At 33.8% G+C, this 17,703-nt stretch overlaps 1 protein-coding gene across 1 annotated transcript in view; it reads right to left on the reverse strand.

Moving 5' to 3' along the window:
- Positions 1-17,703, reverse strand: part of CWC27 (CWC27 spliceosome associated cyclophilin) — a 249,840-nt gene that overhangs the window by 114,936 nt on the left and 117,201 nt on the right. The window lies entirely within an intron of this gene.

Raw genomic sequence — 17,703 nt, forward strand, 5'->3', positions numbered from 1 at the left:
AATGATGGTTTCCAGCTTCATCCATGTCCTTGCAAAGGACACGAACTGATTATTTTTTTATGGCTGCATAGTATTCCATGGTGTATATGTGCCACATTTACTTTATCCAGTGTGTCACTGATGGGCATTTGGGTTGGTTGCAAGTCTTTGCTATTGTAAATAGTGCTGCAATAAACATACGTGTGCATGTGTCTTTATAGTAGAATGATTTATAATCCTTCGGGTATATACCCCGTAATGGGATTGCTGGGTCAAATGGTATTTCCAGTTTTAGATCCTTGAGGAATTGCCACACTGTCTTTCACAATGGCTGAACTAATTTACACTCCCACCAACAGTGTAAAAGTGTTCCTATTTCTCCACATCCTCACCATCATTTGTTGTTTCCTGACTAAAAGTCTATCAATTACGAAAGACAATACCATTTATGGTAGCATAAAAATGTAAAATACTTACGAAGAAATCTGACAAATATATACAAGACCTCTACATTGAAAACTACAAAACAGTGCTCAGGGAAATTAAAAATGACCTTAATAAATGGAAAGATATAACACACTCATGGGTGGTACTACCCAATAGTAGTAAGATGTCAATTTTCTTCAAATTGATTTATATATTCAATGTAATCCCAATCAAAATTCTAGCAGGCTTTTTTTTCGTAGAAATTGATTAGTTGATCCTAAAATTCACATGGACATGCATATGACCTAGAACAGACAAAACAACTTTAAAAAATGTGGGAGGACTTACACTTGACTTCAAGACTTATAAAACCATAGTGATCAAGATACTAGTATTGCTGTAAACATAGATAAATAGATGAATGGGACAGAATAGACCCATATATAATATATAGAATAAACCCATGTATATATGGGCAATTCATTTTCAACAAAAGTTGAAGGGCAATTCAGTAGGGAAAGGATTGTCTTTTCAACAAATGGTCTAGAACAAACAGCCATCAATATGGAAATATGTGTACTTTGATCCATACTTTGCACTACAGTCATGCACTATTTAACAATGCTTCAGTAACTAATGGACTGCAAACACAAAGGTGGTGTCATAAGATTAATTATAATGGAGCTGAAAAATTCCTATCACCTGGTGACACTGTAGCCATGATAATTTCGTAGAGCAATACATTACTCATGCATTTGTAGTTATGCTGGTGTAAACAAATCTACACTGCCAGTTTTATAAAAGTATAGCACATACAATTATGTACAGTACATAATACTTGATAATAACAATAAATGACTCTATGTTTATTATCCTATATTTTTATTGTTATTTTAGAGTGTACTCCTACCTATAAAAAGAAAATTTTAATTGTAAAATAGCCTCAGACAATTACAATTAAAATTACGATTTTAATTGTAAAATACCTCCGTATGGAGGTATTCCAGAAGAAGGCATTGTTATCATAGGAGATGACAGCTTCATACATGTTATTGCCCCTGAAGACCCGTCAGTGGAACAAGATGTGGAAGTGGAAGACAGTTATATTGATGATCTTGACCCTGTGTTGGCTTAGGCTTTTGTGTGATTTTGTCTTCTTTTTAAGTAAAAAACTTCAAAAGGAAAAAAAAGAATTCAAAAGTAGAAAAAAGCTTATAGAATAAAGATATAAAGAAAATATTTTTGAATATTTTTGTACAGTTGTATAATGTGTTTGTGTTTTAAGCTACATGTGATTACAAAACAATCAAAAGTTAAAAATTAAAAAGTTTATAAAGTAAAAAAGTTACAGTAAGCCGAAGTTGTTATTAAAGAGAGAAAAAAATTTAAATACATTCAGTGCAGCCTAAATGCACAGTATTTATAAATCCTACAGCAGTGTAATGTCCTAGGCCTTCACATTAACTCACCACTCACTCCCTGACTCACTTAGAGTGACTTCCAGTCCTGTGAGCTCCATTCATGATAAGTGCCTATATAGGTATACCACCTTTTATCTTTTATACCTTTTTTTTTTTTTTTTTTGAGATGGAGTCTCGCTCTGTCACCCAGGCTGGAGTGTAGTGGTGCGATCTCGGCTCACTGCAAGTTCCACCTCCCGGGTTCACGCCATTCTGCCTCAGCTTCCCAAGTAGCTGGGACTACAGGCACCCGCCACCACACCTGGCTAATTTTTTGTATTTTTAGTAGAGACAGGGTTTCACCGTGTTAGCCAGGATGGTCTCAATCTCTTTTAGACCATATTTTTACTGTACCTTTTCTATGTTTAGATATGTTTAAATACACAAATACTTACCTGTGTATTACAATCGCCTGCAATATTCAGTACAGTAATATGCTATACAGGATTATAGCCTAGGAACAATAGCCTATACCAGGGGTATCCAATCTTTTGGCTTCCCTGGGTCACGCTGGAAGAATTGTCTTGGGCCATACATAAAATATGCTAACACTAACGATAGCTGATGAGCTAAAAAAAAATCACAAAAAAGTCTCATAATGTTTTAAGAAGGTTTATGAATTTGTGTTGGGGCACATTCAGAGCTGTCCTGGGCCACATGTGGCCCGCTGGCCACAGATTGGACAAGCTTGGGCCACACCATATAGCCTAGGTGTATAGTAGACTATACTATCTGGCTTTGGGTAAGCTTTGTGTAAGAACACTCCATGGTGTTTGCACAACGATAAAATCACCTAGCAACACATTTCGCAGACTGTATCCCCATTGTTAAGGGATATGTGACTGTATATATAAACATTAAGTCAAAGTGAATCAAATCTTAATGTAAAATCTTAAAACTACAAAATTTCTAAAAAAAAAACACATAGAAGATCTTTTTGAGTTTGAGTCAGGCAAAGATTTCTTAGATCTAATAACTAGATTCAAAAATGAACAAAGTTAATAAGTTAGACTTTCCCAAAATTTAAGTTTTGTTTTTTGAAAGACACCATTAAGAGAACAAAAAAATATAAGCCACCGTTTGAGAGAAATATTTACAAATCATATATCTGATAAAGGATTTGTATCCAAAGAATATAAACAAGTCTAAAAATTCAATAGTAAATAACAAACAACACAATAAAAAATGGATAAAAAGAGTTGAATATATACTGCACCAAAGAATATATACAGATGACAAATAAGCACATGAAACAATGCTCAACATCATTATTAATTAAATGTAAATCAAAACCACAAAGTAACACTGCAAACTATTAGAATGGCTAAAATTAGAAAGTGACCACACGAAGTGTTAACAAGGATATGGAGTTAACAGGATAGTTTATGCACTACTTATAGGATGTACAATGGCACAACCAGTTTGGAAAACAGTTTGGCAGTTTTCAAAAAGTTGAACATACACCTATCACATGACTTAGCCATTCCACTTCCAGACATTTGCTCAAGCAAAATAATAGCATATGGTTATAAAATACTTGTGGTATATCTATATAATGGAATACTACTTAGCAATAAAAGGAACAAACTACTGATATATACAACATGGATAAATCTGAAAATGCATATGTTGATTGAAAGAAGTCAGACAAAAAAGTACATAGAGAATATGATTTCATTTAAATAAGATTTAGAAAATACAACTATTTTATAGTGATAGAAGACTTTAGTGGTTGCCAGGGGATCAGAGAGGGGGTTAACAAGGGGCATGAGAACATGTTGGGCCTTGAAGGACATGTTCACTATCTAGATTGTGGTGATGTTTTCACAGGTATAGACATATGTCAAAACATGTCAAACAGTTCACTTTAAATTATTCTTCAATAAAGCTATTACAAATGTTTTCGTTTCTGTTCAAAAGTTTTGTTTGTGGATTCTGTCTTTTGACTGGGCCCTTTCTGGTACATACCACCAAATTACATTGTCCTGTTTCATAATATGTTCATAGCTCTTATCTGAAACTTTGCCCATTATTTAAATGTGCATCTGTGCTCTTCGTGTTGTCATAGATTCATACTCAAAAAATTGTCTTTTTCATTGTTATTCTTTTTTTCCTTAGTTTACAAATAATGTGATTATTCACTTAAGCAAAAGCCAGTTTCATTCATTACTTCAGCAAATGTTTGTTGAATGCTTATTATTTTGCCCATTACTATGCAAAGTATTAGGCATATAGAGATGAATCTATGGCTCCTGCTCTGCCAGGCACCTTTCCAACTACTGTTATACTTATTGCCCTTCATTTTGCAGTGGAATTTTATTCATCTCTCAAAACATAGCTCAGATACTCGGTCAAGCTTTTCCTGACCCAATGGACTACCGCCTATTTGGTTCTTCCTAGGATTTTGTTTATATTATATAACAGAATCTAGTAATTTTCTCCCTGAATTCAGTCATCCCTTTTACCTTTTAGTAAAGGAATCCACCCCATATATCTCCCATCCTTGATATTTAGTTAGCCAGCCACTTGGACACTCAACTGGAGACTTTATTTCTCAGCCTTTTTTACAGCTAGGTATGGCCATGTGATTTCAGTATAATATGATAAGAGTGAAAGTGCTTTTGTGCAACTTTTGGGTCATCTCCTTAAAGATGAAGTCACCAGTCTGGTACTTGCTCTTTCCTCTTCCCCGTTGCTGGAATATAGGCATGGAGGTGGGTCTGGTTGAATCATGCAGACAATGATAACACCTCAGGAGATGCCAAAAAGACAAAAATGAAAAAAACTTGGGTCCTTAAATACCTGCTGGTCCTGAAGCGCTCACCCTGAATTGTTCTGCATGAGAGAAATAATCCTCAATCTTATTTAAACATGGCATTTTTTGAGTCTTTATCCATCTGCTTGCCTCTCTCTCCCTCTTTCTTTTTTAACAGCAACTTCTTTTGTAGCTAATAAAACTAGCACTATTAATAGAAATTTCACTAATGACACTCCCTGTACATAGCAACTAGATCTTGCTTTCTCTGCATTAGAAGGACATTTGGGAAAAAACAAGTGACAAATGTCTGATACAACAAAGTCAAATCAATTTTCTGGCTATCTACTATGTGCAAGTTTTAAGAAGTTATACTTCTGGTCATTTTAACTATTGTAACCCAGTTCTAAAAACTGTTTTCTATTTTACTGATTTCTGCTCTTTATTCCTTTCTTCCTTCTACTTCATTGGGCTAATTTTGCCTGCGTTTTGTATTTTTTTTTTAAGGCTTCTTTACTTGGGGAACTTCTATAGTAATTTCCTGAAATACTAGCATCTAATGCAATAACTGCTTATAAGTACTGCTATGGCTGCATTAACATACTTGGAAATCAGTAACTCTAATTCCTAACAACTGCATTGTGTCAGAAGATGTAGTCTGAAAACAATCCTCTGAAAATTTTCTTTCTTTATGGTCCATTATGTGGCCACTTTCTATAAATGTTTCAAGAGAGCTAGAAAATAATACGTATTCTGAAGCAATATTCCCTTTTGTACATTATATCAAACTTGTTAATTGTGTGGTTCAAATGTTCTACATTCTTATTAAATTTTTACATGTTTGTTTAATCAGTTACTGAGAGAACTGTATTAAAATCTCTCACTATAATGGAATTGCTTACTTATTCTAGGTCTATCAATTTTTGCTTCATATATTTTGAGTTTATGTTATTAGGTCTATGCAAGTTAGGGATTATTACATTTTCCTGGTAAATTGAAGTTTCTGTGTTATGTGGAGATTCTAGGCCTAGTAATACATTTTGCCTTAACGATTTGATTGTCCAATTTTTTTTATTATTATACTTTAAGTTCTAGGGTACATGTGCACAATGTGCAGATTTGTTACATAGGTAACAAACTATGTATGTGCCATGTTGGTTTGCTGCACCCATCAACTTGTCATTTACATTAGGTATTTCTCCTAATGCTATCCCTCCCTTATCCCCCATCTCTGACCGACCCTGGTGTGTGATGTTCCCTGTTCCCTGCCTTGTGTCCATGTGTTCTCATTGTCCAACTCCCACCTATGAGTGAGAACATGCAGTGTTTGGTTTTCTGTCCTTGTGACAGTTTGCTAAGAATGATGGTTTCCAGCTTCATCCATGTCCCTGCAAAGGACATGAACTCATCCTTTTTTATAGCTGCATAGTATTCCATGGTGTATATGTGCCACATTTTCTTAATCCATTCTATCATTGACGGACATTTGGGTAGGTTCCAAGTCTTTGCTATTGTGAGTAGTGCTGCAATAAACATACGTGTGCATGTGTCTTTATAGTAGCATGATTTATAATCTTTTGGGTATATGCCCAGTAATGGGATCAGTGGGTCAAATGGTATTTCTACTTCTAGATTCTCACTCTGTCACCTAGGCTGGAGCAATCTTGGCTCACTGCAACCTCTGCCTCCGGGGTTCTAGCAATTCTCCTCAGCTTCCCCAGTAGCTAGGATTACAGGTGCACACTGCCACACCTGGCTAATTTTTTTGTATTTTAGTAGAAATGAGTTATCACTGTGTTTCCGAGGCTGGTATTGAACTCCTGAGCTGAGGCAATCCACCCACCTCAGCCTCCCAAAGTGCTAGGATTACAGGTATGAGCCACCGTGCACGGCTTGATTGTCCAATATTTTGAAGATGTTTCTCACATAAGTTGCATTGAATTTCTTTTTTGGCCCAGTTTGACAAACGTAGTTTTTTAGGCGAAGTATTAGACTTTTTGTGTTATTTCAATACAACTATTGATACAGCTGCATTTTATTTCTCCTATCTCTCATGCCATCTTTTTTCTTTTTTTAAAAAAATATCCTGCCAGTCCATGTTTATTTTTCTTTCCTTTCTTATCCCCTTTGGGTTGATTTTTTTTTTTTCCTAATTCCATCTTTTTCTCTACTGGTTTGGAAGTTAAGACCCTTCCTTATCCTGTTAGCAGTTTCCCTAAAAATTTTAACATGTATAATTAATGTCTTAAAAACCACAGTTTATCTTGTGTCTTTACCTTCTTCCCAAACAATAAAAGGGCCGTAGAATGCTTTTCCAAGCACCCCTTTACCTGCTCACCAAAGTTATATACTATGTTGTTATGTATTTTTAATTTTACCTTTATTATTTAACGTAAGACATTATCATTGTTTTATTCCTTCAATATTTATTTAGATTTGTTCATATATTTACCACTTTCCATGTTCCTAACTCTTTGTATTATAGGTCTTACATCTGGGCTCACCTAACTTTTGCCATAAGTATATCCTTTAGAATTTCCTTTGGTGAAGGTCCACAGGTAGCAATGTCTTTCAGCTTTTGTTTGTCTGAAGGACACTTCCCTCAGTCCATTGAAAATAAGATTCTGCCTTATGTCCTCACCTGTTGCTGTTGAGAAGTCAGCTCTTACTTTTTTAATGGTAATATCTTTCCCGACTGCTTTTAAGATCTCTTTGTGTTGAATGCTCTGACGTATTATCATAATGCATCTAGGACTGAATTTATTTTTCATTATCCTCTTTTAGTTTTGGGGAGACTTCATTCTGTAAAATTGATCTTTTCATTAGTTATATAAAACACTCAGTATCATCTCTCTAAATATTGCCTCTATTTGCCCTTTGGTCTCCTCCTAGAATTTGATTAAACATTTATTAGATCTTCCAGGTTTCCAATCTGTTTTTGGGCTGAGTTCTACATAATTTTTTAATGCTATCTTTCAAGTCACTAATGTTCATTTTAGCTGTGTCAAATTTGCTATAAAATATATCAAGTTTTAATGTTAACTATTATATTTTTCATTTCTATATCTTCTTTGTTTTTAAATCACGTGTTCTTTATGTTTTCAAGCCTATCATTTCTTGAAATATATTACACACACTTACTTAACATTTAGTGTCTGAATAAAATCTGAACTTTTTGTGGATCTCATTCTGTTGTCTGATGTTTCTACTAGCTTTTGGTCAGGATGTCTGAATTCAGTGCATATGTGTCTTCTGAGCTGTTCTTTTTCTTTTTATACTTTCCTTGAGGACTGGGATGAAAGTAGGATTCTCCAGGAAAAATTTATGTTTGTTTGTATCAGGCTTCTACAGGCACTTAAGATCGAGGGCCATTTCCAACTAAATTCTTTTATTGTTTGTTATTCCACACAAAATTGTTCATAATTGTCAAAACTTGAAAGTGACCGTGATGTCCCTCAAATTTTTTCTATATGAATTTTCTGTGTTCTGGTCCTTTTTTTTTTCTGTTAGGTTGTTGGTCTTTTATTACAGATTTAAAGCAGTTTTTCACATATCATATGCTATAGATGCTGTTCATATTTTTCTCTGATGCATAAGGAGACTGTTACATTGTATAGGGTGTTCACATATTATCTGTGAACACATATTGCTCATATTTTTCTCCAAGACTATCATTGCAACTAAATTCTTGGCTGGAAGATTTGGAGACCACTCAGGCAGTGTGAATTGAGACTCCTAACTGATGGGAGGGCTGCCTTGTTGCTAGAGTTCCCAAGAGATGCTCTTGCTCCCAAATATTTTGTGCCATGATTCAAGATAGGTAATTTCCCTTGTAGTCCACTGATGGAAATGAGGTGACCCTGCTTATTTCTAATTATTCCTGCCACTAAGGATGTGTTCCTTTGGGCCCTCAACTACACAGAACAGTCTTGTTAGACCCTCCCTACCTTGGGAAAACCTTAAGTTTTACATAATCTTCCATGAACTTTGTGAGATTTCAAAAAGCAATGTTCCAGTTCACTCAATTTAACAAATGTCCTTAGGGTTAAAGCCTGACCTAGTGCTCCACTAACTTATCTTAGTTCATACCTTTACTTATTCCCTGGTTTAAGTATTCCTTGCATTTTTGCAAGTCATAGGAACATATCAAAAGATATTTTTGTATTATATCCAACATTTTTCGTTGTTTTTAGTGAGGGGATCAGTTTGGACTCCTAGGCTGCCATAGTGACAGAAATTGATGTGTTCCATTACATAATAATCTTTTGTCATTCATTCCCAAATCACATGTGTAATCTTTAAAAAGGTATAGGTTTATGATAATAATGTGCTCTCCAAAAGACTCTAAGTTTGCCTAGGGGGGTTTTAGAAACAATTAGTCTAGCCAAAACCAAAGTAGATTTTAATAAATACCAATTAAAACTTTATATAGACTACATCCACTCAAGGTTGGATCACATTGAAAAACAAGTAGTATAAAGGGCACTGGACACAAATCTAAGGGTTCTGAGTTTTAGTTCTATTACTTTGCTCTGTAATATTGGGTAAGCACCTTAACTGGCAAGCTCTAGGTTTCCTATATATATAAAATGGAGGGGCCAGGCGCGGTGGCTCACGCCTATAATCCCAGCACTTTGGGAGGCTAAGGCGGGCGGATCACGAGGTCTGGAGTTCGAGACCAGCCTGGTCAACGTGGTGAAACCCCGTCTCTACTAAAAATACAAAAAATAGCTGGGTATGGTGGTGGGCTCCTGTAATTCCAGCTACTCGGGAGGCTGAGGTAGGAGAATCGTTTGAACCTGGGAGGAGGAAGTTGCAGTGAGTGGAGATCGTGCCACTGCACTCAAGCCTCAGCAACAGGGGGAGATTCCATCTAGGAAAAAAAAAAAAAAAAAAAAAGGAGGGATTGGCCCAGATGATCCCTTCAGGACTGTGATTATTGCACAGAAGTAACAAATATAAATAGAGCACACGCAAGATCAGAGTTTCTAATGAGTAAGACGTTCGTTAAGGCTAGCTTACTTTCACATTTTAACATACTGCAGCATAATGTTTTAAACAAACTTACATTCTGGCGTGGCCATAGTCTTCTTTAAAAAATCTAAAATATTTTTGTATATCAAAATAGGTTCTCAATGATTTCTCAGTATTTGGGCATCTTGTTAGTTTTCTGAGAACTTCAGTATTCCTTTTGTTCTTTCTGGCATTGTTTAATGTAGCTATAAATTGTTTAATGTAGCTATTAATATAATTTAGGGATTATCTGAGTTTTGTGTGAAAAAATACTAATACTCAAAAGCTGCAACTGTACCATCTGCCTGGAGTTTATGTGCAGAATTTGAAAATATAATCATTAAAAACTATCAGCTATTGCATTAATCATTTTTTTAAAAATCAACCTAATACCATGCAGATTAAACTGTACAAAGTCAGGTTTAATGCAACATATTCACAGGTTTACACTATAAAGTTGTGAAAAGAATATCTTTCCCAAATTTGATTAAGTGCTGCAAGATGTTGAAGAAACTCAGCACTCAAATGAATTATATGTTTGATGTCATTTTTGGCAAAACCTCAGAAAATGTCACATAAAAGGAAAACATCTTACTTAAAATAAGGTCTTGACAGCAGTCTGGAAAAGTTAACAACTCCATTCCCAAATGGGAACACTGGTTATAATCAAACTTTTAATGATGATATTAGTTCCTCTCTGGAGACAATCTAAATATCCAAACAAAACAAAACAATAAAACACATGTGTGTGTGCGCATGCACACGTGCATATGTGCGCACACACATACACATACCCTTCACCTCTTCTACTTTCCAAGAGTGGACAAATTTGTAATTATTTCAATGTAGGCTCCAAATACCTAACCTGAATGTAATCTTTCCTTGCAGAATTTTTAGTGGCCAGCTGAGAAAGAGGTAACAGACTACAACATGAGCTCAGGATTTATTTTAATGACTTTTTAAATGATTTTTTTTTTTTTTAAAGAACGAGAGATATAGAGAATTCTCATCAGCAATGGAAATGTAGTCCCTGGCTATCATTGCTCCCACACAGTCTAAACCCCAGAGCTGAAATAGTGGGAATTTTTCATGTCTCAACTGCATTTGTATGGTCTTTACATCCATCATCCTCTATATCTCATGTTGTGTGATGTAAGAGAATTAAGAAGACATACTCCTAAAGCAACTTGTCCCCTTAAGAATTCTTGGTCAATTTCAATATAAACATTCTTTTAAAAAGGCATATTATAAACAAAATTATAACAAAATGACATTATGGGGAAAAAACACGTGTGTTTATAGCATGAAAAGAAACAAGTCCAGAAAAAATAAATATCACAAAGTTAACTGGTTATCTTTGGCGAAGTATTATGGGGTAATCTTTCTTTTTAACCTTTATGCCTTTCTACATTTCTGATATTTTTGCAAAGAATAAATGTTACTTTTATAATGTAAGAAATACAGCTTTTTTTTTTTTTAAATAAAGAGACAGTAATGACCCCCAACTAATATTTACCTGTATGAATTAAGCAATCTATTTTTACTGGGTCAGGAATGACACAGATATTAGTAATAGGAGGACAAATTGCAGTTACTAAAAATATAGCTAAAGGCTCTTGTCAAATTCTCAACATTGAAATGACAACCACCAGGCCAGAAAGAAAGGTTATTAGAAAACTGTGTTAAGACAGCAAAGGGATGCAGAGAGATATCCTAAATACATTGGTTCTTAATAAGAGTAGCAACAGATGGGCTGGGCGTGGTGGCTCATGCCTGTAATCCCAGCACTTTGGGAGGCTGAGGCAGCCGGATCACCTAAGGTCAGGAGTTCAACACCAGCCTGGCCAACAGGGCAAAACCCCGTCTCTACTAAAAATAAAAAAGTCAGCCAGGTGTGGCGGTGCGTGCCTGTAATTCCAGCTACTCAGGAGGCTGAGGCAAGAGAATTGCTTGAACCCAGGAGGTGGAGGTTGCAGTGAGCTGAGATCGCACCACTGCACTCCAACCTGGGAGACAGAGAGAGACTCTGTAACAACAACAACAACAACAACAAAGTATCCCAAGCAACACTAGGAGGTCTGCAAAATGACCCAGAATTTAAGACATAAAAATATGTGAATTGGTTAGATTTTTTATTGCTCATAAAAATTAAATATGCTTATAATGTAGGGTTCACAAAGTAAAGCTCAACAAGATTCGCTAATTATGACTTGGAAGAAAGTTTGAGATAGATTGTCTAAAAAAGAAGAAAGTACTTTATGGACTCTTAAAGATGATCACCTCTTATTTACTTTACCAAAAGATTAAATTCTTCATGTAATTGTGAGGGTATGTACATCTTCATATTTGCTACAGACCTTTAAAAATCTTTACTATTTAAGAAATTATATTATTGAAAGATATCTTGTTTAAAATATTGCATGGTTTCTAGCACTTAAAGGTAGTAAGGGGTTCAAGAAAATTTCAGTTGAGAGGCCGACTGCCCTAGCTACAGAATAAAGCTCTATTTTTCCATGACTTTCAGGAAATGAGGTATTCCACACAACTGAATAGTCTAGATAAGAGAACTTTATCTTTAATTGATTAAAATGATTAATTTTTTAACTAATTAGGTTGGAATCATTGCCCATTCTCTATCTTATTAAAGAATAATAAATACAATTTAAACTTCTCTTAATGAATCAGGCCCATTACAATAGGTAGGGATAACTTTATCTTTTAAAGATATACACATTCAGAGTAAAGTATGTTTAACAAGTATTTCCATAATATTTGACTCTTATGTTCTTGTGTTTCCTGACCTAGTGTCAGCTGGTTGGCGATCACCTCTTGCTGCTACCAAAATGAATGAATGTCTCTAGCCATGCTTTTCTCTCACACTTAAAAAAAATTTGTTGTTAGCCCAATAAAATACTGGGCTAGAAAGGTCCACAGGTCAGTGCCTTTTCTGGCTTCTCTTTTGCTTGTTTATTTATTTATTAAATTATTGAGATATACTTCACATTCCATAAAATTCACCCTTTTAGAGTATACACTCCCTCACTTTTATTCTTTAATTGGTTTTTACCTTAGAAAACCAGATAATCAATTTATTAGTGGCTATGCCCAAAGTAAGAAGAACTAGAAAATGATGGCTGGCCTGAGATGCATCCAATGAGTCAAGTGCAAATATACTTTCACTTTATGTAAATAAAGTAAAAATTAGCACATAGATTAAGAGTAGACTATGAAGAAAAATAGGTCTGATACTTCTGGGTTCTAAGAAAAAAAAAATAACTCAACAGTACCTACAGAAAGTTAACTGCTTTGGAAAAGAGAACCAGTTTGCTCAATAAGAAAATTTTACATGCTATTAAGCAGAACACAGAGCTAACACTCAAAGAGGGTTTTTGTTTCTTATACCAACTAAGACCAAGCTAGTTTAATACTATATATTACCCAGATGAAAAGTACTCAAAAACTATATACTTTCACAACCTATCAAGCCTGAGGGACTCTAGTCTGATTTAATCCAGTATTAAAAAGATAGTCTGAAGAAATGTGAAATAACCCAGTGCAACTTGAGAGGTACTAGGCACCTCAGGGATATGTTTCATGAAGAGGCTTTAAAATTCTTTCTTGATTTACAAGCTCAGCCTGACCCTTCTCCTCTAATTTCTGGCACCAGTCATAGAGCAGGTATTGTCTGCTTAGAACTTTGAAAGAGGACCTAACACCTTATCTCTTTAAAGCTGATTAGAGAATATGTCCAAACCTGTCATCTCTATGTGACTATGTTCAGTTTGGTACTGGTTTTGATATGAAACTTAAAGAAATCTGGAAAAGACTTAGAGACATGATTTAATGAAAAGGATTATATAGTTTATTAAAGAACCTGACAGAGCCAAGACAGGAAACCAACTCTATCTCCAATTAACCATCAATCTTATTCAAAATTTATTATCCTCCCACCCTCCACAACAACCTTATGCACAGGCCTCGATGATTTACAATGGGACTAAAGACACTCCAAGGCTGTAAACAGGATTGTCCTGCAGTACATCTCTTTTGACATTGCTGGTATCTATAGTAAAACACCACATTTTTTGTTTACCTAAATTAGGGTGTTAGAGCCTACTGCAAATTCTATATTCAATCCCAAAGTGCTGGGATTACAGGCGTGAGCCACCGCGCCCGGCCTCAATTTGCTTTTATGATTGTTAACCATGTGAAAATATTTTTATGCCATAATTAGAAAGAGAATTATATTAGTAAGTATTTTTCTGTTAACTTTCCTTATATCATATAGAAATAACTGGATTTTCTCTAAATCCAAATGACTGTTAAAATTAGCTTCACCCAAAATTGGGTTATTTGATTGATATTGTATTTTCTCATCTCAAAATGTGCCATTTTATTTATTTACTTTTCATCATTTTATTTTGAAATTATTTTAGACTTACACAGAAGTTGCAAAAATAATACAGTTACCATATACCTTTAATGTTAAGGCCTTCCGTGACCATAGATTAGTGATCAAAACCATGCCAATAATGTTGGAACAATACTATTAACTAACTACAGACCTTATCAGAATTTCACCATTTTCCACACTAATATCCTTTTTTTTTGTTCTATGATTCTATCTAGGATTGAATTGCATTTATTTGCCATGTCTCCTTGGTCTCTTCTGATCTATGACAATTCATCAATCATTCCTTGTCTTTCATGACCTTGACACTTTGAAGAGTTTTGGTTAGATACTTTGTAGAATGTCTCTCAATTTGAGTTTGATGTTTTCTAATTGAATTATGATTATTTATTTTTGGGAAGATTACCACAGAAGTAGTATTCCTTCTCAGTGCATTATATCAGGAGTAACACAATGTCTTCTGTCTTATTGTTGGTGATATTACCTCGATCCCTTGGTTAAAATGGTGTCTGCTGAGTTGCTGTACTATAAAGTTACTCTTTTTACCTTTGAGTTTTATAAATATTTAGGGGAAAATACTTTGACACTATACAAATATTCTGTTTCTCTTCAAGTTTCTCTCTACTAACTTTAGCATCTATTGGTAGATGGTAGATCTTGCTTATTGGCAACAGTTATTTACTGTGGTGTTCTAATGGTGCCTTTCTAGTTCTCTGATTTCTACTTTAATTACTTGGAATTCTGTAAGAAAGAACTTTCTCTTCTGTTATTTACATCCTTACTTCAGTATGAGCTGTGAATATTTATATTATTTATAAATTATTTATAAGTATGCTATTATATTTATAAATATATTTTATATAATATGTTGACATGTATAATGTTATAATAATAAATAATATATGCTATTTGTATATTTATATTTAAATGTAAATTATATAGTGTTATAATCCCAAAACATATATTTTTATATAATATGTTGACATTTATAAATTTATAATTTTATTATAAATTTATTATAAATTTATAATAATAAATAATATGTTATTTATATATTTATATATAAACAAATTATTTATATAGTTTATATTATTTATTATACTATATATAGTTAATTATATTAACTATATATATAGTTAGTTATATTAACTATATTATATATATAGTTAATTATATGAAACTATTATTATTTATTTTGTTCAAATTTTTCCAGCTTTGGCCATTGGTAGCTCTTTCAGGTTGGCTTGTGTGCCCTTTTAGCTTGTCCCTATCCTTTGAGCACTTTCTTACTTTCTGGTACCACAAGATACTTCCGGCTGATCTTGTATTTTCAGTTCTCCAGACCTGCAATCAACCACTTCTTTGAGGAGCTGTGGTTACTCTAATCGGAGTACTGTTTTTAGAAAGCAAGAGCTGGGCACTAAGTAGACCATTTGATTTTGATTCTAATATTGTTAGAGTGCTATTAGGAGCAATATTTTATTATGTTTTATTATCAGTATTTTGTTAGAGTGCTTAGCAAAATTCTTTTTTAGAACCATCTATGATGTACATTATGGATTACCTTTTTCTTAGAATTGTATTTCCTCTAAAGTTACTGTGATCTTTTAAAATTGGCAAGTATTGCTGTTATAATGGTAGAAAATTGACTATGAATTTATTACGAAAAATGTGTGATTTTAGTAAATACTACACTATATTTGAAATTCTTCTTTCCTCATGATTAAAAATGATACCATGAGCTTTCTCACTACATAGCATTATGGAAACAAAGTAAAATTTTAGGAATCCTTGAATGTGTGTCAGAACATTCTGACACTGCTGAGGCAGGCAGATCACCTGAGGTCAGGAGTTCGAGACCAGCCTGATCAACATGGTGAAACCCTGTCTCTACTAAAAATACAAAAAATCAGACAGGTGTGGTGGTGCATGCTTGTAGTTTCAGCTACTTGGGGGGCTGAGGTACGAGAATCACTTGAACCCGAAGGTTGGGGTTGCAGTGAGCCAAGATCGCGCCACCACACTCCAGCCTGGGTGACAGAGTGAGACTCCATCTCAAAAAATAAGTAAGTAAATAAATAAATAAAAGCAGATTGAAATGAGCTCTGTTAAGAATCTTCTCTTTTGCATTAAGAAATCAGTCTTTAAGAGTAATGTCTTTACCTACCTATTTATTATTTCAAAGGGAGACAAATAAATAAACTTAGCACTGCTTATGTCTAATATAGGCCTTACCTGTATGGCACTATTATAGTATACCTATTGCCATTTCTTTCACTCCTACTAGATCGTAACTATAAGTCACAGTGTTACACTCCTAATCCAGCATAGTGTTTAAGACATGAGGGTACTAATAATTATTAGCTCAAAAGCAAATAAAATATTTAAGTTTTATATTTTATTCTTTCTAGTTGAAAGATCTTTCTAGTTGAAATTATTTTCATATATTTAAAATACTTTTAATTATAAGAAACAGTCTTCTAAGAAAATTACTTATAAACCTAAAAATAAAATAATCCTGACTGTACCTGTTTCAAATCTCATTAATGCTAATATACTGTTTCTATTCTGGGTTACATTTTGCCTTCATGATCTAGTCACAAATAAGTTTATCCCTTCTTCTAAATTGTTTATTATTCGTGCCATTATACTTCAGTTAATTTTTAAATAATGTTTCATTCAAATATATACTTCAATGACTTTCAAATCTTCATGAAGTATGTATAATATCTGCCTTTATGAAAATAGTCATTGGGGATTTTGTACAAATAATCTTAGAATTGAGAACTACGCCCTTTAAATAGTTATCTGGTATTACTCATGCTACTTAAAATAAACAATAATAATACCTATGGCCAAACATTGTGCCACTGTATTAGAATGTGTAGTCTTTAAGGCTAGATGCTACATCTTATTTGTTAATATACTTCCAGTGACTGTTAATGGAATCTAGTAGGTAAAACACTTCAAGCTTTCAAAAGCATAAAAATATAGAATATGTATGTACAAGCAAATGTGTTATATCAAACTTAGTATACATTATAAGAGGCAATTGAATAAAATTTCTGATCATATTCACTGAATGGACAATACAATTTATCACTGTAAAAAGAAAACAGATGTGGGTTCCAAGCTGTTATTTTGGAAACTGAACATTACATGCTTTATAGCTGAAACAATTTTAAACTAAATTAAAGATCATCAATGAAAAAGCTTTTTTTTTGAAGCTTAATAAAAATCGTAGTGAAACAAAGAAGCTAGTTAACCTGTATAAACAGCAAGATGTTATTTTGATCAGCTTTATCAATACTTTAGACTTTCTATGTCTTAACATAAGAGTAAAAACAAAAAACAAACAAAAAACAAAATTAGGTATTTAATACTATTCAAACCAACACACAAATGTTTACCTAAGTCCCAACCACAGGGCTCAAACACTTTTTAAAAATGTTTTAAAGAATATGCAATATATATATAAACATTCCACCCTTGTGCACTTTTAATCTAGTTAGATGCTATGGCAACCTTTAAGTTTTGCTAGATTTCAAGTATTCTGTTAGTTTTCATGAAGGTTACTTAAGAACAATAGTTACAATCCCATTTGCACTGAATTTACTTCTTAGACAAATTTCCTGGGTGGAAATTTATTTTCCTGGCTA

Source organism: Gorilla gorilla, chromosome 19 (genome assembly GCF_029281585.2).
Source record: "Gorilla gorilla gorilla isolate KB3781 chromosome 19, NHGRI_mGorGor1-v2.1_pri, whole genome shotgun sequence".
Classification (NCBI taxonomy): domain Eukaryota; kingdom Metazoa; phylum Chordata; class Mammalia; order Primates; family Hominidae; genus Gorilla; species Gorilla gorilla.